Source organism: Eurosta solidaginis, chromosome 1 (genome assembly GCF_040869045.1).
Source record: "Eurosta solidaginis isolate ZX-2024a chromosome 1, ASM4086904v1, whole genome shotgun sequence".
NCBI lineage: Eukaryota > Metazoa > Arthropoda > Insecta > Diptera > Tephritidae > Eurosta > Eurosta solidaginis.
Window position 1 is genome coordinate 338,259,192 of NC_090319.1, and position 25,881 is coordinate 338,285,072.

The following is a 25,881-nucleotide window of genomic DNA, read 5'->3' on the forward strand; positions in this document are numbered from 1 at the left end:
GTCGTTGAAGATATCATGATGAAATTTGGCAGGAACGTTACTACTATTACTATATATGTGCTAAATAAGTATTAGCAAAATTGGATGAAGAACACGCCCACTTTTTAAAAAAATTTTTTTTTAAATTCAAATTTTAACAAAAAATTTTATATCTTTACTGTATATAAGTAAATTAAGTCAAAATTCAACTCCAGTAATGATATGATGCAATAAAATACAAAAATAAAAGAAAATTTCAAAATGGGCGTGGCTCCGACCATTTTCATTTAGTTTGTCTAGAATACTTATAATGCCATAAGTCGAACAAAAATTTAGCAATCCTTTTGAAATTTGGTAGGAGCATAGATTTTATGACGGTAACTGTTCTCTGTGAAAATGGGCGAAATCGGTGGAAGCCACGCCCAGTTTTTATACACAGTCCACCGTCTGTCCTTCCGCTCGGCCGTTAACACAATAACTTGAGCAAAAACCGATATATCTTTACTAAACTCAGCCCACGTACTTATCTGAACTCACTTTATCTTGGTATACAAAATGGCCGAAATCCGACCATAACCACGCCCACTTTATCGATATTAAAAATTACGAAAAATGAAAAAAATGCCATAATTCTATACCAAATACGAAAAAAGGGATGAAACATGGTAACTGGATTGGTTTATTGACGCAAAATATAACTTTGGAAAAAACTTTGTAAAATGGGTGTGACACCTACCATATTAAGTAGAAGAAAATGAAAAAGTTCTACAAGGCGAAATCAACAGCCCTTGGAATCTTGGCAGGAATACTGTTAGTGGTATTGAATATATAAATAAATTTGCAGTACCCGACAGATGATTTTCTGGATCACCTGGTCCACATTTGGTCGATATCGCGAGAACGCCTTCACATATACATCTAAGGGCCACTCGCTTTTAAAACCCTCATTAATGCCTTTAATTTGATATGCATATCGTACAAACACATTCTAGAGTCACCCCTGGCCCACCCTAATGGCGATATCTCGAAAAGGCGTGCACTTATAGACCTAATGCCCACTCCCTCTTAAAATGCTCAGTAACACCTTTCGTTTGATACCCATATCGTAAAAACATTCTAGAGTCACCCCTGGCTCACCCTAATGGCGATATCTCGAAAAGGCGTCCACCTATAGACCTAATGTCCACTCCCTCTTAAAATGCTCAGTAACACCTTTCGTTTGATACCCATATCGTACAAACATTCTAGAGTCACCCCTGGCCCACCCTAATGGCGATATCTCGAAAAGGCGTCCACCTATAGACCTAATGCCCACTCCCTCTTAAAATGATCAGTAACACCTTTCGATTGATACCCATATCGTACAAACATTCTAGAGTCACCCCTGGCCCACCCTAATGGCGATATCTCGAAAAGGCGTCCACCTATAGACCTAATGCCCACTCCCTCTTAAAATGCTCAGTAACACCTTTCGTTTGATACCCATATCGTACAAACATTCTAGAGTCACCCTTGGTCCACCTTTATGGCGATATCTCGAAAAGGCGTCCACCTATAGAACTGAGGATTACTCCCTTTTAAAATACTCATTACCACCTTTCATTTGATACGCATATCGTACAAACACATTCTAGAGTCACCCTGGCCCACCCTAATGGCGATATCTCGAAAAGGCGTCCACCTATAGACCTAATGCCCACTCCCTCTTAAAATGCTCAGTAACACCTTTCGTTTGATACCCATATCGTACAAACATTCTAGAGTCACCCCTGGCCCACCCTAATGGCGATATCTCGAAAAGGCGTCCACCTATAGACCTAATGCCTACTCCCTCTTAAAATGCTCAGTAACACCTTTCGTTTGATACCCATATCGTACAAACATTCTAGAGTCACCCTTGGTCCACCTTTATGGCGATATCTCGAAAAGGCGTCCACCTATAGAACTAAGGATTACTCCCTTTTAAAATACTCATTACCATCTTTCATTTCATACCCATATCATACAAACACATTCTAGAGTCACCCCTGGCCCACCCTAATGGCGACATTTCGAAAAGGCGTCCACCTATAGACCTAATTCCCACTCCCTCTTAAAATGCTCAGTAACACCTTTCATTTGATTCCCATATCGTACAACTAGAGACACCCCTGGTCCACCTTTATGGCGATATCTCGAAACGGCGTCCACCTAGGGAACTAAGGATCACTCCTTTTCAAAATACTCATTAACAGCTTTCATTTGATACCCATATCGTACAAACATATTCTGGAGTCACCCCTGGTCCACCTTTATGGGGATTTCTCGAAAAGGCGTTCACCTATAGAACTAAAGCCCATTCCCTTTTAAAATACTCATTATCACCTTTCATTTGATACCCATATCGTACAAACACATTCTAGAGTCAGCCCTGGTCCACCTTTATGGCGATATCCCTAAATGGCGTCCATCCATAGAACTATGACCTACTCTCTCTTAAAATACTCTTTAATACCTTCCATTTGATACACATGTCATACAACCACATTCCAGGGTTACCCTAGGTTCATTTTCCTACATGGTGATTTTCCTTATTTTGTCTCCATAGCTCTCAACTGAGTATGTAATGTTCGGTTACACCCGAACTTAGCCTTCCTTACTTGTTATTATTAGTATTTTCTTCTTTAGAGTAAAATTATTATTTTCATCGATTTCTTCTACCTTATAGGGTATTACTAAAATAATTATTTTTTTTGTCAGGTTATTAATAAAATAATTTTCCTATCGGTATTTTATATTCTGCAGGGTTATAGAATTATTTTTCCTATTGATGCTTTCTATTCCGCAGGTCATCAATAAAATTATTTTTCTTATTGATATTTTCTATTCCGCAGGTCATTAATAAAATTACTTTTCCTATTCTACAGGGTTATTAATAACATTATTTTCCTATCGTTATTTTATATTCTACAGGGCCCTGTATGTATGTCTACTATTTACCTTATGACCTCTCTAAAAGGCGAGGTTTTCCTAGATGAAACTGGTCAAACTTATATTTATATTTTTAAAACATAATGAAGATTAATGATTTGGTTTATCTTATCATCGACTAAGTATAGGAGATTTAGTTTTCCTTACCTTGACTATTTCTATTAAACAAAGCTTTATAGAATAGGATGATGGTTACAGTCATCATTTGCTGAAAATTGACATTTTTCTAAAAAGCGGGATCTTTGAGCGTATGATATACAGTAGATTGGGTAAATTCAGTTGCTGCTAGCGCAAGAAGTAGTTATATATAGTGATAAGTGGTTAAACAAAAGGGTACAGTGGATGCAAATATTTTTCATATTTTTGCTTATACCATTTTTCATATTTTCCAGCAATATTTTTATTAAATCTTATGTGTCATGCGATTTTCTGGGTGGCCTTCCCAGATGGGATCGTCATGATATTTATGAAGAACTTCTTTAATTTCTGTCGACATTTGTCACATGCATAACTTCTGGTGTTAATGCAAATATTAGATCTTTGAGAAATGGGTACCTATTTTTTTATTTTTAAATATGCTTACTCGAGTATTCATTATTCTTGACCAATTTGTCTCCTAAGGGACAACTGTCTTTTTCTCTTACAAGTCCTAGATTGCCGGCATTTTTAAGCCTGGTTGAATATTGTTCTAAGTCAATAACTTCCTCAACAATCTGGTTGCTTGTATTACGCTAAAATTTTTCTATCCTTTTGGATGAAAGCGAGCGTGACATGTCTAATTGCAAATTTATTTATTAAGCTCTTTATTTATAATAAGGTTCTCTTTGTGACTTTTTATTTTCTTCATTCTGGCTGGTTTTGAAATTTCCGATCTTGTGGTAACTTTAGGTATTTTGCATATTTCCACTTACGTAAGGTTTTTAGTCAAGCCTTATGTTGCGAGAGGTTTGTGGTGTAAATCTTCTACTTTGACAGCTACTACTGTAAATTAGCAAATTCATGAACTTAGACAGTGCATGAAGCTGTCTTAATAAATTCTTCTATTGAGTGAGGCATTTTGCAGTGATTCATTTGTAATATTTACTGTTCTTATCGAAATTGTGTTGAATTTCGTTGATTTAAGGTGCTAAATTTGAATATTATATCAATAGCACGATTCCGCAGGTTGAAACTGCTAGCCAAACTTCTGAAATGTTTGGGTTAATTTTTGGCTCTGGTTCAGCTGGTGGTTTATATTTTAATATTCTATTCTCTGATGTTTCAGAGTTTATTTTTCCTACCTCGTAACCAGCTATGGGGTTAACTTTTGTCCATGAAGACATTTTAAAGAGATGATATGATTGAAAGAGAAAATTTAAGAGAAATTAGAAATTTATTCCTGTTTCTTTGGGGGTGGGGGAAAAATGCTAATTTATGCTTATTTCTTTGTTTTTTAAGTTTATTATATTAAGCATTCCTTTTTACTTTTAGTATTTTTTTCTTATTTAGTTAGCATTATAAGTTATTATTTAAAAGGTTTATTTCTAAAAATGTTTGTTCTTGAAGAAAAATATGTTCAATTTAACATATTTGACATTTCTAATTTTTCTTACAAAATCTTCTAAAAAAAATGTTTCTTTTTCAAATCATGAATAGTTAAATACATGTTAATTTTTCTTGTTTAATTATTAAAAATTAATTCCTATGCTATTTTCTTTTTTTATCATTTTGTTTTCTATGCCATTTTGGGATAAACAAATTTTTTTTTTTTATTTAGTAAACAATTTTTTCCATATTTAAGGAGTTTTATGAAAACGACCTAAGGCACATGACTTTCATTTTGTATGTCCTCTTCTGGGAACATAGCTTAAAAATTAGTGAAAAAAGGTTTTTACAGCAGAAATTTGAATTTTTGCTTGTCAATAGGCAGCCGTTAGGTTGCCCGAATATTTTCCTGCCTAACAAAAATTTTTAAATTGTTAAAACTAATCTAATATACGTATTATACTTAAGTTGCCAGTTTATTCCTAATGCGGTCAGTTCCTTCCAAGATAATATCAATATTTTTACTGGTCATATCCACTGCTCCTGCATCAGTTCGATTATAAAGCCCATAAATTGCTAAATGGTGTCATTCTTGAGTGCTTCAAATTGGTCATATCCACTGCTCCTGCATCAGTTCGATTATAAAGGCCGTGAATTATCATAAAAATTGCTAAATGGCGTCATTTTTGAGTGCTCCGAATTTAATTCATCGAAAACATTATTTGCTTCTTTTACAAGGCTCAGGCTGTAATCAGCCACTAAAATCCTTGCCAGCTATGAAATTAGGCTGAAAATTCAGCCAGTAGAATCATAGGCATGATCGCCATGTAAAATATTAAAATGCAATAAAAAGTGTTGTGACCTTAATGAGTGATTTCTGAATGAATGAATGTCTCTTTATTCAAATATTTCAGCTTATTTCTATTAAATTATTCTAAACATATTCTTACATACATACAGCCTACATACTTACATGCATATCTACCTTAAGCATACATACTTACATACCTACATACAACTCGATACAAAATATGTACCTACACATCTGTGTTGAGCTGTGACTTCTCTGGGAAGTGCAATGTTTGCAAATTTGCTAGAATTCAAATTTGTTTGGTTGTGTATTGTACACACACCTATATTAAATCGTGTGAATGGCTATGTCAGCAATAATTATCAAATGCATATTTATGTGTTGATGAACATTTAGACTATTTTTGTAGCAGGGTAGCATATTAGACTGATTTAAATATTTGGGATTAAACTGTTGGCTGTTTACACTGCATCTCCCGCTTTTTTTTAGAATGCTTATGCATTTGGAGAATGCATGAGTGTTCTATTTTTATAAATTAATTCTACTTTTGTATTTTATGTTTGTAGGTTGAAAATTTTCTTATTCTAATAATTTAAGTCTATTTTTGTGTATTTTTATTTTCTTATTATTTATGATATTGCTATTCTCTATGTTACTGAGAAATTTTTGCTTATCCTCATTTCCTATTCTAGATGGGATTAAAGTGTCATTATTTTTATTATTAGTATTTTCTTCTTTATAGGGTATTAGAGTAAAATTATTATTTTCATCGATTTCTTCTACCATATAGGGTATTACTAAAATAATTTTTCCTATTGATATTTTTTTTTTTGTTTTTTTTTTCAGGTTATTAATAAAATAATTTTCCTATCGGTATTTTATATTCTGCAGGGTTATAGAATTACTTTTCCTATTGATGCTTTCTATTCCGCAGGTTATCAATAAAATTATTTTTCTTATTGATATTTTCTATTCCGCAGGTCATTAATAAAATTACTTTTCCTATTCTACAGGGTTATTAATAACATTATTTTCCTATCGGTATTTTATATTCTACAGGGCCCTGTATGTATGTCTACTATTTACCTTATGACCTCTCTAAAAGGCGAGGTTTTCCTAGATGAAACAGGTCAAACTTATATTTATATTTTTAAAACATAATGAAGATTAATGATTTGGTTTATCTTATCGACTAAATATAGGAGATTTAGTTTTCCTTACCTTGGCTATTTCTATTAAACAAAGCTTTATAGAATAGGATGATGGTTACAGTCATCATTTGCTGAAAATTGACATTTTTCTAAAAAGCGGGATCTTTGAGCGTATGATATACAGTAGATTGGGTAAATTCAGTTGCTGCTAGCGCAAGAAGTAGTTATATATAGTGATAAGTGGTTAAACAAAAGGGTACAGTGGATGCAAATATTTTTCATATCTTATACCATTTTTCATATTTTTCTAGAGCAAGAAGTAGTTATATAGTGATAAGTGGTTAAACCAAAGGGTACAGTGGATGCAAACATTTTTCATATCTCTTCTCATACCATTTTTCATATTTTCCAGCAATATTTTTATTAAATCTTATGTGTCATGCGATTTTCTGGGTGGCCTTCCCAGATGGGATCGTCATGATATTTATGAAGAACTTCTTTAATTTCTGTCGACATTTGTCACATGCATAACTTCTGGTGTTAATGCAAATATTAGATCTTTGAGAACATGGGTCCCTTTTTTTTTATTTTTAAATATGCTTACTCGAGTATTCATTATAGATTGCCGGCATTTTTAAGCCTGGTTGAATATTGTTCTAAGTCAATAACTTCCTCAGCAATCTGGTTGCTTGTATTACGCTACAATTTTTCTATCCTTTTGGATGAAAGCGAGCGTGACATGTCTAATTGCAAATTTATTTATTAAGCTCTTTATTTATAATAAGGTTCTCTTTGTGACTTTTTATTTTCTTCATTCTGGCTGGTTTTGAAATTTCCGATCTTGTGGTAACTTTAGGTATTTTGCATATTTCCACTTACGTAAGGTTTTTAGTCAAGCCTTATGTTGCGAGAGGTTTGTGGTGTAAATCTTCTACTTTGACAGCTACTACTGTAAATTAGCAAATTCATGAACTTAGACAGTGCATGAAGCTGTCTTAATAAATTCTTCTATTGAGTGAGGCATTTTGCAGTGATTCATTTGTAATATTTACTGTTCTTATCGAAATTGTGTTGAATTTCGTTGATCTAAGGTGCTAAATTTGAATATTATATCAATAGCACGATTCCGCAGATTGAAACTGCTAGCCAAACATCTGAAATGTTTGGGTTAATTTTTGGCTCTGGTTCAGCTGGTGGTTTATATTTTAATATTCTATTCTCTGATGTTTCAGAGTTTATTTTTCCTACCTCGTAACCAGCTATGGGGTTAACTTTTGTCCACGAAGACATTTTAAAGAGATGATATGATTGAAAGAGAAAATTAAAGAGAAATTAGAAATTTGTTCCTGTTTCTTTGGGGGTGGGCGAAAAATGCTAATTTATGCTTATTTCTTTGTTTTTTATGTTTATTATATTAAGCATTCCTTTTTACTTTTATTATTTTTTTCTTATTTAGTTAGCATTATGAGTTATTATTTAAAAGGTTTATTTCTAAAAATGTTTGTTCTTGAAGAAAAATATGTTCAATTTAACATATTTGACATTTCTAATTTTTCTTACAAAATCTTCTAAAAAAAATGTTTCTTTTTCAAATCATGAATAGTTAAATACATGTTAATTTTTCTTGTTTAATTATTAAAAATTAATTCCTATGCTATTTTCTTTTTTTTTTTCATTTTGTTTTCTATGCCATTTTGGGCTTAAACAAATTTTTTTTTTTTTTTGTTTTAGTAAACAATTTTTTCCATATTTAAGGAGTTTTATGAAAACGACCTAAGGCACTTGACTTTCATTTTGTATGTCCTCTTCTGGGAACATAGCTTAAAAATTAGTGAAAAAAGGTTTTTACAGCAGAAATTTGAATTTTTGCTTGTCAATAGGCAGCCGTTAGGTTGCCCGAATATTTTCCTGCCTAACAAAAATTTTTAAATTGTTAAAACTAATCTAATATACGTATTATACTTAAGTTGCCAGTTTATTCCTAATGCGGTCAGTTCCTTCCAAGATAATATCAATATTTTTACTGGTCATATCCACTGCTCCTGCATCATTTCGATTATAAAGCCCGTAAGTTATCATAAAAATTGCTAAATGGCGTCATTTTTGAGTGCTCCCAATTGTTCGTATTCACTGCTCCTGCATCAGTTCGATTATAAAGCCCATAAATTGCTAAATGGTGTCATTCTTGAGTACTTCAAATTAGTCATATCCACTGCTCCTGCATCAGTTCGATTATAAAGGCCGTGAATTATCATAAAAATTGCTAAATGGCGTCATTTTTGAGTGCTCCGAATTTAATTCATCGAAAACATTATTTGCTTCTTTTACAAGGCTTAGGCTATAATCAGCCACTAAAGTCCTTGCCAGCTATGAAATTAGGCTGAAAATTCAGCCAGTAGAATCATAGGAAGGATCGCCATGTAAAATATTAAAATGCAATAAAAAGTGTTGTGACCTTAATGAGTGAATTCTGAATGAATGAATGTCTCTTTATTTAAATATTTCACCTTATTTATATTAAATTATTCTAAACATATTCTTACATACATACAGCATACATACTTACATGCATATCTACCTTAAGCATACATACTTACATACCTACATACAACTCGATACAAAATATGTACCTACACATCTGTGCTGAGCTGTGACTTCTATGGGAAGTGCAATGTTTGCAAATTTGCTAGAATTCAAATTTGTTTGGTTGTGTATTGTACACACACCTGTATTAAATCGTGTGAATGGCTATGTCAGCAATAATTATCAAATGCATATTTATGTGTTGATGAACATTTAGACTATTTTTGTATCAGGGTAGCATATTAGACTGATTTAAATATTTGGGATTAAATTGTTGGCTGTTGACACTACAATGGCTCTCCTGAAAATTTAAGTTTTTTGAGCTATTTGTTTTTGAGAATCGGTGAAATTGCTTTTTTGTTTATGGCTCAATCTCTTCAATAACCAGCTGGACGATGGACGCTGTAAAGTGTTATCTTTATGTTCTAAAATATTCAAGCGAATATAATTTAGTAGTATGAATTGTTGCATATGTATATATCCTGCATTCGCGTAGTGTGAGGGGCCGGTAGGGGGGCATTGTGTTCAAACTAAAAGTTGTGGTGATGAAAAGCGATCTACATAAGTAACAGAAGCTTAGTACTTCAAAAGTAGTGTTAATGATAGCAAAACTCAGTGGCCGATTTACGGGGGGTTTTCGGCATCTCAAGCTTAATAATTACAAAATTGAAGAAGATGGTGTAGATGTGAGGTATTTTCCGTACCTTTTTTATAACATGAAAATTGGTTCGTAGCCAAAATCGGTCAGTAAAATATGGCTGTATATTCAAGCTTTAAACACATACAGCATAAAGAAACTAATTTTTTCCATAACTATTTCCCAACAATCGCCTAGGTTTTTTGAAAAACTCTTCTAGTACTTAGTTTACAGAAAGTGGTATATCAATATGGATATTCAATGAAGCGAGTCCATTCAAACGCTCTTGATTGATTGTACTCCGCAAATATGATTTTAACTTATTGAGGGCAGAAATGTGCGTTCTGGTGTTGCTGTCGAAACTGGTAGAACGGCTAATATGCCCAATATCTTATTTACATAAAGCATTTGGATTCACCATCGAAAAAATAAGATAAATAAGAAATATATCATACACATTTTGTAGGTAATCATCAAAATTGTACCCACCTCAAGTGCATCAAACACGTTTTTAAAATTCTGACCATCGATTCGCCTTATCCACATTTTGACTTCCATTGCAAACTCGGTTTTGGAACAGTTCACAACAGTTTCATAAAATTCATGCAGTTTATTGGATTTTTCAGCGTTGTATTCATTTTTGGGGAACAAAACACCGAAATTTTCAATTGGTTAGTGTTTCATGTAACGGCCCTTGATATGAGTAATGAATGCATCAAGGAATGGAATATAGAATGCGATTCTATAATAATCTTCGACGCTCTCAGTATCAACGTTGCATCTATTTAATTGATGTTTACTGATACGTGGTTTCTTGTGTAGCGCATTATGTAGCTTATCCAACACAATTGTCAACCTCACCTACCCTTGGCGAATCCTGTTTCATTAACAGCAGAGACTCTGGCGACCCCAAACTCCTGATGGATCAAGAGGGTGGGAGGGCGGTATGGCCTAGAAGGTTTCATGTGGTCATAACAAATCGTTTCCCGAGATGGACGGGTTGGTACCTTTATTGGGCTTGTTTGCCGGAACGTACCGGATCTGCATCCGGCAAAGGACCATCAACATCGATAAAACTCCCCAAGGCCTTTGGGGAGTGTCCTTATCGCTACAACAACAACAGCATCGTTTGGAATATAGAAATAGAAATAGCAGCTTGAAACTGAGAAGCTTGTGCTGAAGTTTTGTCGTTTTTCCCTTCTGCTATCTCTTCAAAGGCTTCGAATATTGCTGGTTGAAGTTCAATGTAAGTGGATACCGTTTCATGATATTGGCCCATCTTGTTGGGCAGACGCTTTGTAATTTTTGTCATCGACTTTCTTTTTATACCCAGCTGTACTTGTACACAGGGTATTATAACTTTGATTGGATAACGGTTGGTTGTACAGGTATAAAGGAATCGAGATAGATATAGACTTCCATATATCAAAATCATCAGTATCGAAAAAAAAAAATTGATTGAGCCATGTCCGTCCGTCCATCCGTCTGTCCGTTAACACGATAACTTGAGTAAGAATTGAGATATCTTCACCAAATTTGGTACACGAGCTTATCTGTACTCAGAATAGATTGGTATTAAAAAGGAACGAAATCGGATGACAACCACCCCCACTTTTTAATATAACATTTTGGAAAACACAAAAAACCTGATTATTTAGTAAATAATACACCTAGAAATTTGACGCGTGGACTGACATTGAGACTTTCTATACAAATTTGAAAAAAATATTTAATATGGGTGTGGTACCGCCCACTTGTGATAAAATCAATTTTACAAGTATATTAATCATAAATCAAAAATGGTTTAACCTATCGTAACAAAATTCGGCAGAGAGGTTGCGTTTAATATAGGGAATGTTTTGGAGAAAAATTAACGAAATCGGTTAAGGACCACGTCCACTTTTATATAAAATATTTTTAAAAGGGTCGTGGACGAATAAAATAAGCGATATCTTTGCAAAAAGAGCTTTATATCAATGGTATTTCATTTCCCAAGTGGATTCATAAAAATAAATAGGAAAAACTTCAAATCTAAAAAAATGGGCCTGGCACCGCCCCTTTTATGACCAAGCAATTTTCTGTTTCGGGGGCCGAAGAAAAATTAGTTTAGAATAGAACCTATATGTATTTGTATTATTGCGCTGCCTTGTAACACTACTAAGCACACAAAACAAACAACAACAGCATTTCAAGTGTATAGCTGGGTATGTAATGTTCGGTTTCGCGCGAACTTAGACTTCCTTACTTGTTGCATAATCGAAATTTTTTTCTAGAGAACGTTTTGCCTTTTTGGCCATCGGTAAAAATCAAAATAAATGCACCCTGTCTACATCTTGTTACAATCAAATATACGACATAAAATAATGAAGTAAAGTACTATACGTATATATGTACTATGCACAACAGTTTATAAGTATTTGCTGCATTGCATAAAAATTTCGCAGGAGTGCCAAAAGAATACAAAAAGCAAAAAAACACAGAGTACCTATATAGTAAATGATGTGAACTAAATTAAAATGAAAATATGTCTATGGCAGCTACGAAAGCAAAGACAACAACTGCGATGACAACTAACCAGTGTAATAAATGCAACAAAGATAGAACCAGTGTCTGCAGATATGCGTTCTTATGATTACTCTGGCATATGCTAAAAAAAGGAAATTTTATAATATATATGCTATATAAAAATAGACACATATTATATAAATATTATTGTGATACTACTATGAGTATGCAGACTTCAAAGGAAGAAAACTGCTGGTAGCTCACTTTTTATATAAATTACTTTTTTTTGTTCCGTATAAAGGCAGTCTACCGCCCAGGGAAATCAGTCAACGAACTTTAGTGCTATGATGTATGGCACTATCAAGCGATCGAAATATATACGTACATAATCAAGCTATAATTGCACTTACGAATCGAATATACACAAATGTACTTTTTAGAGCATAAATATACACTAAGGACTAATTACAATCATTTGATCTAGTTTAAACTGATCATAACAATAAGTTACGGTAAAAGTATAAATATTGCAACGAATTTCGGGAAACTCCGCTTATTTTACACCTTCTACAAACATTCGTATCGGTAAATTGTTGAATAAATAACTCCAATAATCAATAATGCAAATTGGTCTTTATTAGAGTACATCATAATAATACTTATACTTCACAACCAATTGCGTGTTTAAATCAAAATAAATACTGACTATTCAGCTTCTGCTGCTTTTATACTCTCTGCCCAAATGTCTAGACGTTTCTTCTTCTAGAATCCTCTACCTGGTCACCAGCCATACGCGCGTGCATTTGTAGTGTGTAACCATATGCGTGTGTATATGTGAGAACTACTTCGCTGATGATGACATGCGTTTGTGAGTATCTCTGTGCTGCTTGTATGTGTGTGTGTACATAATGATTAATGTGTTTATGTATCTTGCTTGAATGTTCTTGTGCCTTTATTTAATAACACTAGAGATGGTAATATTCGTCACAATATATTTGATTTGGTTTATGGTCACTGCTTAAGTTTTGCCCTTATGATCGCATACATACAAAACACATGTAGTTAATAAACACCGTGAAAGGAGCTCCCCATAATATACTCGATTTATTACACCGTTAGCAAAGATGTCAAAAATGTGTTCCCTTCAATGTCATTTGACACATTAGCATGAAGTAAGTGTATGTATATAGATAGAAGGCAGTGGCGGATCCAGGGGGGAGCCAATGGGGGTAAAATTAGCAGAAAAGAGTCATAATTAATAAACTAGGATGCCTTGGTTTTCATTCTTTCTTTCTGTTATGGTTAAGTTCATATTTATCCAGCAGGCGGAGTGTTGTCACTGTTGATGGTGAGTCTTCTATTCCCTTCATTGCCTCTTCAGGGGTACCACAGGGGAGTATACTAGGTCCATTATTATTTAATCTTTTTGTTAATGACATTAGCAATTGCTTTACATTTGCTAAATGTCTCCTTTACGTTGATGACCTAAATTGTTCTCAATTATTAAGTCGCCTAATGATACACTGAAATTCCAAAATGACATTACCAAGCTACATCTGTTGTGTCTCAAGTCTAATCTGTCTTTAAATGCATCTAAATGCGTTCATGTGACCTATTCTAAGTCATCCAATATACTTCGCTCAACACATAGTATTTCTAATTGTGAACTTCAATATCTTAGTGAGATTAAGGACCTTGGGGTTATATTTGATAGCAAGTTTTCTTCAGTAGTTATATTAGCCACGTTACCTCTAAATCTTACTCAATGCTGGGTTTTGTTAGGCGCAATTCCGCGAAGTTCTGCGACCCTTATACTTTTAAAGCTCTCTATACTTCTTTTGTCAGGTCTCATTTAGAATATGCTGTCTTTATTTGGAGACCTAGTACTATGACAGCTATAAATAGTGTCACCTTAGTTTGAGCTGCATTTTATTTCATTTTACTTTTGCACTGTGGCATCTCTAAATATTTGACATTTTGCTTTATATGTTTCTTTTCACTATGGATATGAATTCCTTTTACATTTTTATTAACCACAGTCAGTCTTGTATAAACCTTGAAGAAATAAAAACTTTATATATTTAATCTACATAAATTTATTTGGAACATCCTGACAGAGTTCAGAAGGGGATAATAAAACCCATATGTGCAGTTTAATTAAAACGCGGTATTATAATTCTAATAAGTTTATTTTAAACCGTAAAAGTAAAGTTCGGGTATGAACGTACACAAACTTACGATAGCAGAATTAAAAGAGCAATTACGGAAATTAGGCGAAAAAACGACAGGCAACAAGGTGGAGCTAGTTGCACGACTGCAACAATATCAATTAAAAAACATAGATAGTGTAGGGGAAATAGCACTAACCATGGCCAATTCGAGTGAGGAAACTGTAAACGCAGTGACGGAGCCAGGATCGCACGAGGACACTGAGGTGATGAAATTGCGCAGCGAGGTAAGTGGGCTTCAAGGTACAATGGAAGCGTTATCTCGTCAATTTCAAGCAGTGTTAGACGCTACGACGCTGGTAATGCGGCAGTTACCCACGAACGTACGTAGAAAAAACGTGTCAGCTGACACGACCTAACTTATGAGTGTGCAATGTAAACGAAAACTCACCGACGTACAACGCCCGTACGTACGTAGCCCGGAACGAAGAAATCAAAACAATTTTAATTTTTTCCGTAAGAACGTGTCAGCTGATCGCTCTCTCACTAGACAGAGTTGCCTAGTAAACTTTTGTGCGCTAATTTTTGACCGTTTGCAATTTTATGCAAAAACACCTAATTAAAGTTTGAAAAATTGTGAAAATAATTCGAAATAATTATGTAAAAGTGCAGATTATAAATATGTAATCTATTTATACTTATTTAATATTTATTCCGGCCTTTTATAATATCAAAAATTAAATTGGAAAAACTTGATGTTTCCATAAGCATACATGCAAAATGGTCAATGGCAACAGTGCTTATTTGTAAACAATACACACACAAATATGTTATGTACATGTACAAAGACGCACACATTGATTCCTACGGGCTTGAGAGTTCGGTCAAACGTGCTTCGTACGACAAACGTCCGTAAGTACGGCACACGTCGGTGGGTAACTGCCGCATAAGTCACACGACGGCGTTGCAGAGTATAGCTCCAGAAAGTTCTTTTGGACATTCGCAGAATTTAGTTTCGCCAACGCAAGCGCAAGGATGTGCACAAACACATAATTTTGTGGCACAAAACGAAAATCCACCCTTAACATACATGAGTGATGCATCAAATACAAATAGTTTGTCTGTATGTACGGAAAGTAGCATTGGAGATACGAACTTCACAACGAAAGTTACAACAACAAACGCTGCTCTGTCGCCGACAGCATCGTCGCCACGGGTAGACAGTTTTCAACATGTTTCGAACGTTGAAAATATTCAAATAATTCATGGTGAAATAATAAATGGCAGAGGAGGAATAAACGATAATGACAGATATGAATGTCGAAGAAGTATTGTTCGCGAAATAATTGACATTTTACCAGACTTTGATCCGTGTAAAGAAGATATGACATCTGTGCAATTTGTGGAACGCGTTGAACAATTAAAATACGCTTATCATTGGGATGACAGTATATTACTTTTTGCAATACAAAGTAAATTTAAAGGTGTTGTGAAATTGTGGGTCGATTCACAGCCTGTATTTAGACAGTGGCAACAATTTGTTAATTCGTTCTTAAATGATTTTCCGTGCAGAGTGAATAGTGCAGACATTCACATACAACTTATGAACACACGTATGAACAAAACAGAATCGGTAACTGAATTTTATTTTAAAATGTTAGCTCTAGGACGTCGGGGAAACCTAGAAGATAATGCGATAATGCGGTATATAATCAATGGTTTAAGTGATGATGGCTTACGGAAGACACTAACAGCCATGCATTTTGTTAAGTGTTCTGATTTGTTGGAAGCTTTGAATAATACGGTCATGAGTGCGAGAAGAGATTATTCCACGAAGGCGTCGACATTTAATTCAACCTATCATTATTATTCTAATTCGAGCAAAAGAGATATGAATGTAAATGCGAAAGATGCCCCATTATGTTATAATTGTGGTGATCGAGGACATATTTCACGAAATTGTCAGCAACCGCGAAAGAAATTACGATGTGGAAATTGTGCCGAGGTCACTCATGAAACAAAGAATTGCCCTAAACGAAATCAATCGCGAGTCAATGCAATAGCAGACGATAGTGAAATGGCTGAAAGTGTGAGTAACCATGAAGAGAAAATTAATGCAATTAAAGACAGTGTGCAACCCAAACAAAATTTGACTAAAATTATTTCAATAAGCGGTGTTGAGTGTGAAGCTTTGATTGACTCAGGCAGTTGCAAATCTCTTGTTCGACGAAGTGTTGCTGAAAAGTGTCAACACACAGAAATGTCATGCGATAACAATAGTAAGAATAAAATAATGCTATGCGATAAAACGTTACATGGTTTTGCCGGGGGTGAGTTTCAGTATCGTGAATTAATAAATGCATCAGTTAAGATTGATAACAAAAATTTTGAATCTGAACTTTTAATTATTGACAATGAACTAATGGCGTATGATGCCATAATCGGAGAGATATTTTATCTAAAAGTCGTGTTGTTACTGAGAATGGACAATGTTATATCGGGGCAATTGATGAAACTAAATTAATGTAAATAATAAACTTTTAGTTGAGGAACAGTTAGAGTTAAAAAGAGTTTTGAATAATTACTCAAATTGTTTTGGGGATGAACTGCAAGAAATTGGTAAATGTAGTGTATCTAAAATGAAAATTTCATTGACTTCATCCAAACCGGTAGTGCGTAACCCATATCCAATACCTATTCCAAAACAGAAAATAGTAGAAAATATCATTAGTGAGCTACTCAGTTTAAATATTATTCGTCCATCTAGTTCGATGTATGCATCTCCAATAGTGCTGGTGCCTAAAGCTAATGGGGAGCACCGACTTTGTGTTGACTACAGGGAGCTGAATGCAATCACACAAAAACAGCCATGGCCTATGCCAACAGTCGAGGGGACATTATCCATTTTGGCAGGTAAGAAGTATTTTACCACTTTAGACATGATGTCTGGGTACTACCAGATCGAGATTGATGAAGAGTCAAAGGGTTTGACAACATTTATAACACATAACGGGCATTATGAGTTTAACTGAATGCCATTTGGGTTGCGTAATGCACCGAGCACATTCCAGAAAATGATGATGCTTCTTATCGAGCCTATTAAATCGAAGGCTGTGAGCTACGTTGATGAGGTCATCATTGCGTCGGACACATTTGAAGAAGGCATTCAGAACCTTGAAGAGTTTTTGGATATTATTCGTCGAGAGGGTTTAACGCTTCGATTGTCAAAATGCGCGTTCATGCAGAACAGCGTAACATTCTTAGGTTATGAATTAAATGAGATGGGTATAACCCCAGGTCGCGTTAAAACTTCTGCAATACAGAACTATCCTGTGCCTACAAATGCTACGGAGATTCGACGATTTCTAGGGCTTACCGGATTTTTCCGGAAATTTGTTCCAAACTATGCACAAATTGCTGCACCGTTAACGCATTTAACTAAGAAAACCGTTTTGTTTGAATGGTCAAATGAATGCCAACAGGCGTGCGACCAGTTAGGTGATTTATTGACACGAGAACCTATTTTGGGAATTTTTGATGGGTCGAAAAATCATCAGATACATACTGATGCTAGTAGTATTGGTATTCCAGCTATGTTGTTACAAGTAGAAGATAAAGATCTGAAACCAATTGCCTATTATTGTCAGCAGTGCAATGAAGCTGAACGTAAATATCATGGGTATGAGCTAGAAGTATTAGCTTTAGTCGAAGGTTGCCAACGGTTCCGTATGTATGTCCTGGGTAAGCCATTCACTGTTGTCACTGATTGCAGTGCTATTGCAACTTTGAAGTCCAAAAAGCCCATGATTCCACGAGTAGCACGATGGTTATTAAAACTACTTGAATATGATTATACAGTTACACATCGTCCAGGAAAGCTTATGAATCACGTCGATGCATTGAGTCGAGCTCCGTTTGAAGCTCCAAGTCAGTCCGAAGACGTTTCCTCATGTGCTATGTCAGTTGATATGGCACTAGAAGACTGGATCTTCAGAACAGAAACAAGATCCACATTTGAATGACATTGTGAATGTTATCACATCGATTGTATGAGATGAGCGAAAATAAGTTATTGTTGGTGATCCCTAGTGGCATGCGTTGGAGAGTTGTCAAGCTATGTCATGACGACGTTGGTCCCCCCGAAATTGATGGAACCATTAAGCGTATATCGCAGCAGTTTTGGTTCCCACGAAGCCGTAATTTTGTGAAAGGATATCTAAAGGGGTGTATAGAATGTTGTTTTACACGTGAGCCTGCGAAAAAAGAATGCCAATTGTATGGTATGGAGGTACCCAAGCTGCCATTTGAAGTATTACACATGGACCACTTGGGGCCATTTATAAAGAGTCGACGTGGGAATGAGCACTTCTTGTCATTGTTGATGCATTGACCCGATATACGATAATTGTAGCTGTCAAATCTACAAAAACGAAACCAGTAATAGATGCATTAAATCAGTTGACCATGTACTTCGGACTGCCGAAGAAGATTATTACCGATAGAGGAACATCGTTTACACCATCAATGTTTCATGATTTCTGTAAAAACAATGAGATTGAGCACATTAAAGTGGCTGTTAGAACACCTAGATCAAATGGACTCGCCGAACGCGTTAATCAATCAATACTGGCATTCCTCAAGAGTACCACTGCAAATCCCAAGGGTTGGGATGATAATTTGCGCCGTCTTCAATGGACTATTAACACCCATGTGAATGCAACAACAAAATACCCAGCAATTGATTTAGTCTTCGATTTCCCTCTACGTGATATTAGTGGTAATAAAATCCTTGCGACTCTACACAACGATCACGTTATTCTGGATGAACTGACTATGAGCCAACGACGGTCAAACGCTATTGACAATATCGAGTCAACACGTATTGCTTGGAAACGACGGTTTAACGCGAAGCACAAAGAACCTCATAAATATAACGAGGGTGATTTGGTTTTGATCGAAAGTGCCATTCCAAGTACGGGGGAGTTTCGAAAACTAGAACACAAATATCGTGGGCCGTATGTTGTCGACAAGGTTCCTCCATTTGATCGCTATGTTATCAAGGATGTCGATGGTGCACAACTTAAACAACGTCGATTTAGCACCGTCATGAGTAGTGATAAGCTCAAACCATGGTGCGTACTTTTCCCTGAACTTGATGATATACCAGATACCGAAGATGATACCAGCATTACACCAGATCAAACTCGAGACGAGTTTCCGTCAGGAAGGGCCGATCTGTCACCTTAGTTTGAGCTGCATTTTATTTCATTTTACTTTTGCACTGTGGCATCTCTAAATATTTGACATTTTGCTTTATACATATGTTTCTTTTCACTATGGATATGAATTGCTTTTACATTTTTATTAACCACAGTCAGTCTTGTATAAACCTTGAAGAAATAAAGACTTTATATATTTAATCTACATAAATTTATTTGGAACATCCTGACAATAGACTAGAGAGAATACAAAAACGCTTTCTTAAGTATGCTCTTTGGACGTTAAATTTTGAGGAGCCCATACCATCTTATACTGATCGTCTTACATTGTTAAGTCTCAAATCCTTGGAGAGTCGAAGATCTATACTCTCCTTGTCCTTTACTTTCAAAATTGTCAAGGGCCTAATTGACTGTCCATACTTAATAGAAAAGATTCGGTTTAATGTCTCTCAACGGTTTCTTCGTAATGTGTCTCCTTTCTATGGGGTTAATACGAGAACGATATGTGCTCGTAATGCTCCCGTAAATCGTGCTTTAAGGGAGTTTAATTCACTAAGTGATGCTATCACTTTGGATTTTTCGATGCCAATTAATGCTTTTTTCGCGATGCTTAACTCAGCCCTATAAGTGGTTCGATTTATACACAAAATTAGTATGTAACCTATAGGTTAGTTAAGTACATAGTAAGGATTATATTCCAAAGACTCATAACTAAATAAAGAAATAAAGTTTTTATGAGGAGCTCTTTAATTTTTAAAGAACTGCATACTTAAAATTGTGAGTTTGATATGTATATTTTCTATATGGGTAATTAAATATTAAAGACTGCACAGAAACTTTTATTGGGAATTCTCTAATTTTTACAGAGCAGCATACTGAAAATTCGTTTACAGATTTTTAAGTTTTACTATACGGATTATTAAAAAATTAAAATATGCATAGGAATAGTCTCTACTTTTTAAATAAAAGTATACTACAAATTGTGGCCGGGGTCTGTTTTACTACACGGGTTATAAAAATTTAAATCTGCAATGAAAATTTTGGCTCATACATTATGAAAAATTCAACTTACTCCAGTTAATAAAATTTACCAATACTAAAAGTTATGGATTATAAAAACTTTTTCTTTTTTATTTGTTTTTGTAAACAGATACACATATATGTGTATATATATGGGGTATTCCATCCCATTTCGACCAATTTTGAACCCGACCCCTTTAGAATTGGCTGACAGTTTTTCTTCTTTTGCTAGCTTACGAAAGACGTTTTTCAGAAGTTTTTTAAATTTTTTCATCCAACTCAAAAAAGTTATGAATTTTTAAAAAAAACACCGTTTTTGTTTTCAAAATGCTATAAATTTTTCAAAAATTTACCGTTTGGGATCTTGTTTTTTTTTTTTAATTTGTTTTTAAATGTACTTTTCGGAAAAAATTTAAAAAAATTTTTTAATATTTTTTTTTTGTAATTTTTCAGTTTTTCCAGATTTTTCGAATTTCGCCCTTTTTTTTTGTTTTCTCATAAAAAACTTCAATCAATTCTGCAATCATCCCCACTAATCCCGGAGGGGGCCGAGAATTTTTTTTTATTTAATGGAAAACAAAAAACTTTAACACCGTTTTCTAACTCAAAATAAGTTTAAAATATTTTGAAAAAAACGGTGTTTTTTTCAAAATTCTATAACTTCTTCAAAAATTGACCGTTTGGGATCATTTTAAAAGGTTTTTTTTTCAATTAAATAAAAAACGAAAAATTCTCGGGCCACTCCGGGATTAGTGGAGATGATTGCAGAATTGATTGAAGTTTTTTATGAGAAACAAGTAAGGAAGGTTAAGTTCGGGTGTAACCGAACATTACATACTCAGTTGAGAGCTATGGTGACAACATAAGGGAAAATAACCATGTAGGAAAATGAACCGAGGGAAACCCTGGAATGTGTTTGTATGACATGTGTATCAAATGAAAGGCATTAAAGAGTATTTTATGAGGGAGTGGGCCATAGTTCTATAGGCGGACGCCATTTAGGGATATAGCCATAAAGGTGGATCAGGGTTGACTCTAGAATGCGTTTGTACGATATGGGTATCAAATGAAAGGTATTAATGAGTATTTTAAAAGGGCGTGGACCTAAGTTCTATAGATGGACGTCTTTTCGAGATATCGCCGTAAAGATGGACCAGGGGTGACTCTAGAATGCGTTTGTACGATATGGGTATCAAATGAAAGGTGTTAATGAGCATTTTAAAAGGGAGTAATCCTTAGTTCCATAGGTGGACGCCGTTTCGAGATATCGCCATAAAGGTGGACCAGGGGTGACCCTAGAATTTGTTTGCACAATATGGGCATCAAACGAAAGGTGTTAATGAGTATTTTAAAAGGGAGTGGGCCTTAGTTCTATAGGTGGACGCCGTTTCGAGATATCGCCATAAAGGTGGGCCAGGGGTGACTCTAGAATTCGTTTGTGCAATATGGGTATCAAACGAAAGGAGTTAATGAGTATTTTAAGAGGGAGTGGGCCTTAGTTCTATAGGTGGATGCATTTTCGAGGTATCGCAATAAAGGTGGACCAGGGGTGACTCTAGACTATGTTTGTACGATATGGGTATCAAATGAAAGGTGTTAATGAGTATTTTTAAAAGGGAGTGGGCCTTCGTTTTATAGGTGTTCCCCTTTTCGAGATATCGCCATAAAGGTGGACCAGGGGTGACTTTAGAATTTGTTTGTATGATATGGGTATCAAATGAAAGGTGTTAATGATTATTTTAAAAGGGCGTGGGGCTTAGTTCTATAGGTGGACCCCTTTTCGAGATATCGCCATAAAGGTGGACCAGGGGTGACTCTAGAATTCGTTTGTGCAATATGGGTATCAAACGAAAGGAGTTAATGAGTATTTTAAGAGGGAGTGGGCCTTTCTGGACCAGGGGTGACTCTAGACTTTGTTTGTACGATATGGGTATCAAATGAAAATGAGTATTTTTAAAAGGGAGTGGGCCTTCGTTTTATAGGTGTTCCCCTTTTCGAGATATCGCCATAAAGGTGGACCAGGGGTGACTTTAGAATTTGTTTGTATGATATGGGTATCAAATGAAAGGTGTTAATGATTATTTTAAAAGGGCGTGGGGCTTAGTTCTATAGGTGGACCCCTTTTCGAGATATCGCCGTAAAGATGGACCAGGGGTGACTCTAGAATGCGTTTGTACGATATGGGTATCAAATGAAAGGTGTTAATGAGCATTTTAAAAGGGAGTAATCCTTAGTTCCATAGGTGTTCGCCTTTTCGAAATATCGCCATAAAGTTGGACCAGGGGTGACTCTAGAATGTGTTTGTACGATATTGGTATCAAATTAAAGGTATTAATGAGAGTTTTAAAAGGGAGTGGTGGTAGTTGTATATGTGAAGGCGTTTTCCAGATATCGACCAATTTGTGGACCAGGGTGACCCAGAACATCATCTGTTGGATACCGCTAATTTATTTATATATGTAATACCTGCCAAGATTTTAAGGGTTTTTTATTTCGCCCTGCAGAACTTTTTCATTTTCTTCTACTTAATATGGTAGGTGTCACAACCATTTTATAAAGTTTTTTCTAAAGTTATATTTCGCGTCAATAAAACAATCCAATTACCTTACCATATTTCATCCCTTTTTTCGTATTTGGTATAGAATTATGGCATTTTTTTCATTTTTCGTAATTTTCGATATCGAAAAAGTGGGCGTGGTCATAGTCGGATTTCGTTCATTTTTCATACCAAGATAAATTGAGTTCAGATAAGTACGTGAACTGAGTTTAGTAAAGATATATCGATTTTTGCTCAAGTTATCGTGTTAACGGCCATGCGGAAGGACAGACGGACGACTGTGTATAAAAACTGGGCGTGACATCAACCGATTTCGCCCATTTTCACAGAAAACAGTTAACGCCATAAAATCTATGCCCCTACCAAATTTCAAAAGGATTGGTTAATGTTTGTTCGACTTATGGCGTTAAAAGTATCCAAGACAAATTAAATGAAAAAGGGCGGAGCCACGCCCATTTTTAAATTTTCTTTTATTTTTGTATTTTGTTGCACCATATCATTACTGGAGTTGAATCTTGACATAATTTACTTATATACTGTAAAGATATTAAATTTTTTGTTAAAATTTTACTTTAAAAAAATTTTTTTTTTAAAAGTGGGCGTGGTCCTTCTCCGATTTTGCTAATTTTTATCAAGCGTACATATAGTAATAAGAGTAACGTTCCTGCCAAATTTCATCATGATATCTTCAACGACTGCCAAATTACAGCTTGCAAAAGTTTTAAATTACCTTCTTTTAAAAATGGGCGGTGCCACGCCCATTGTCCAAAATTTTACTAATTTTCTATTTTGCGTCATAAGTTCAACTTATCTACCAAGTTTCGTCGCTTTATCGGTCTTTTGTAATGAATTATCGCACTTTTTCGGTTTTTCGAAATTTTCGATATCGAAAAAGTGGGCGTGGTTATAGTCCGATATCGTTCATTTTAAATAGCGATCTGAGATGAGTGCTTAGGAACCTACATACCAAAATTCATCAATATACCTCAAAATTTACTCCAGTTATCGTGTTAACGGACGGACGGACGGACGGACCGACATGGCTCAATCAAATTTTTTTTCGATCCTGATTATTTTGATATATGGAAGTCTATATCTATCTCGATTCCTTTATATATGTACAACCAACCGTTATCCAATCAAACTTAATATACTCTGTGAGCTCTGCTCAACTGAGTATAAAAAAGGGCGAAATTCGAAAAATCTCGAAAAACTGAAAAATTGCAAAAAAAAACTTTAAAAACAAATGTAAAAAAAAAAAGATCCCAAACGGTCAATTTTTGAAAAAGTTATAGCATTTTGAAAACAAAAACGGTGTTTTTTTTAAAAATTCATAACTTTTTTTGAGTTGGATGAAAAAATTTGAAAAACTTCTGAAAAACGTCTTTCGTAAGCTAGAAAAAGAAGAAAAACTTTCAGCCAATTCTAAAGGGGTCGGGTTCAAAATTGGTCGAAATGGGATGGAATACCCCATATGTAACAATTGCTTTTTAATTAGTAATGAAGTAATAAATATAATAAAAGTAAATAATATAATTATATAACAATTTAATCAAACAAACTCTAATCCAGGGTTGTGTCATTTTGAAATGAAACAAATCAAAATAAAAAATTATTCATCATTTTAAATTTTCTCATTGATGATAAACAGTTATTTTTTATTCAAGCATTTCTTGAATAATGAATAACAATTTCTCGTTATTCAAAATATTGTAATTGATGATAACCGCTCATTCTTATTTTTGAAAATTTTGAATAAAGAGTTGAGTTATTATTCATTATTTACAAAATATGGAATAACAATAAAATTTTAGTTTTTATTCAGTTATTCAAAAATAAAAAAATAAACCATCGAGATGTCCTGAAAATATACCCATATGCGTAACCAGTTCGCGTGTAGTTCTGAAGCTTCTTAGAATAATATTGAGATGATTTTAGGGAGTATTCGCGGGGTTTTTTGAGGGCCGTTTGGGGGTAATTTCTGGGACACCCTGAGAATCCTCCCGGGGTCTATTGGGATCCATTCCAGGGGCTTCCTCGCGACCCTCCTAGGGTTTTGGGGTCATTTCGGGATGGCTTTTGCGACTCCCTCGGGGCCTTTTGGAGGTCATTTTGGCATGGTTTAGGGGAGTACCTCGGGGACATACCGTGGTCATTCCGTGACCTTCTTGGGACTCCCTCGGGGTCATTCCGGGATGATTTTGGGGACTCTATCGGGGTCCTACCGGGGTCATTCGTGGGTCATTCCGGGATCCTTTTGGGGACTCCCTCGGGGTAATTTTTGGGGTCATTTCGGGATGGTTTTGGGGACTCCATCGGGGCATTTGGGGGTCATTTCGCGATGGTTTTGGGGACTCCCTCGGGGTCCTCCCGGGGTCATTCCGGGATCTTTTTGGGGAATCCCTCGGGGTCAATAAATAAATGTAAGGCACGATAACCTCCGAAGGGATCTAAGGCTGAGCTTTTCTTCCAATTTGCGTCGTGCTCCACTTGATTTTCCCTACAAATTGACCGAACGGAACTACATGTTTTATGCCGACTCAGAACGGCATCTGCAAAGCAGATAAGTTTTCACTGAGAGCTTTTCATGGCAGAAATACACCCGAAGCGCTTGCCAAACACTGCCGAGGGGCGACCCCGCTTAGAAAAATTTTCTTCTAATTGATAACCCTTATTTCTAAAATTTTGATGTTGATTTGCCCGGGTTGTGAACCCAGGGCATACGGTGTGGTAGACGGAGCACGCTACCATTACGCC

The 25,881-nt window shown here is 35.2% G+C and overlaps 1 protein-coding gene across 9 annotated transcripts in view; it reads left to right on the forward strand.

The window, feature by feature from the left end:
* The window catches only part of LOC137237929 (uncharacterized), a 636,630-nt gene that overhangs the window by 275,652 nt on the left and 335,097 nt on the right, over positions 1 to 25,881 (forward strand). The window lies entirely within an intron of this gene.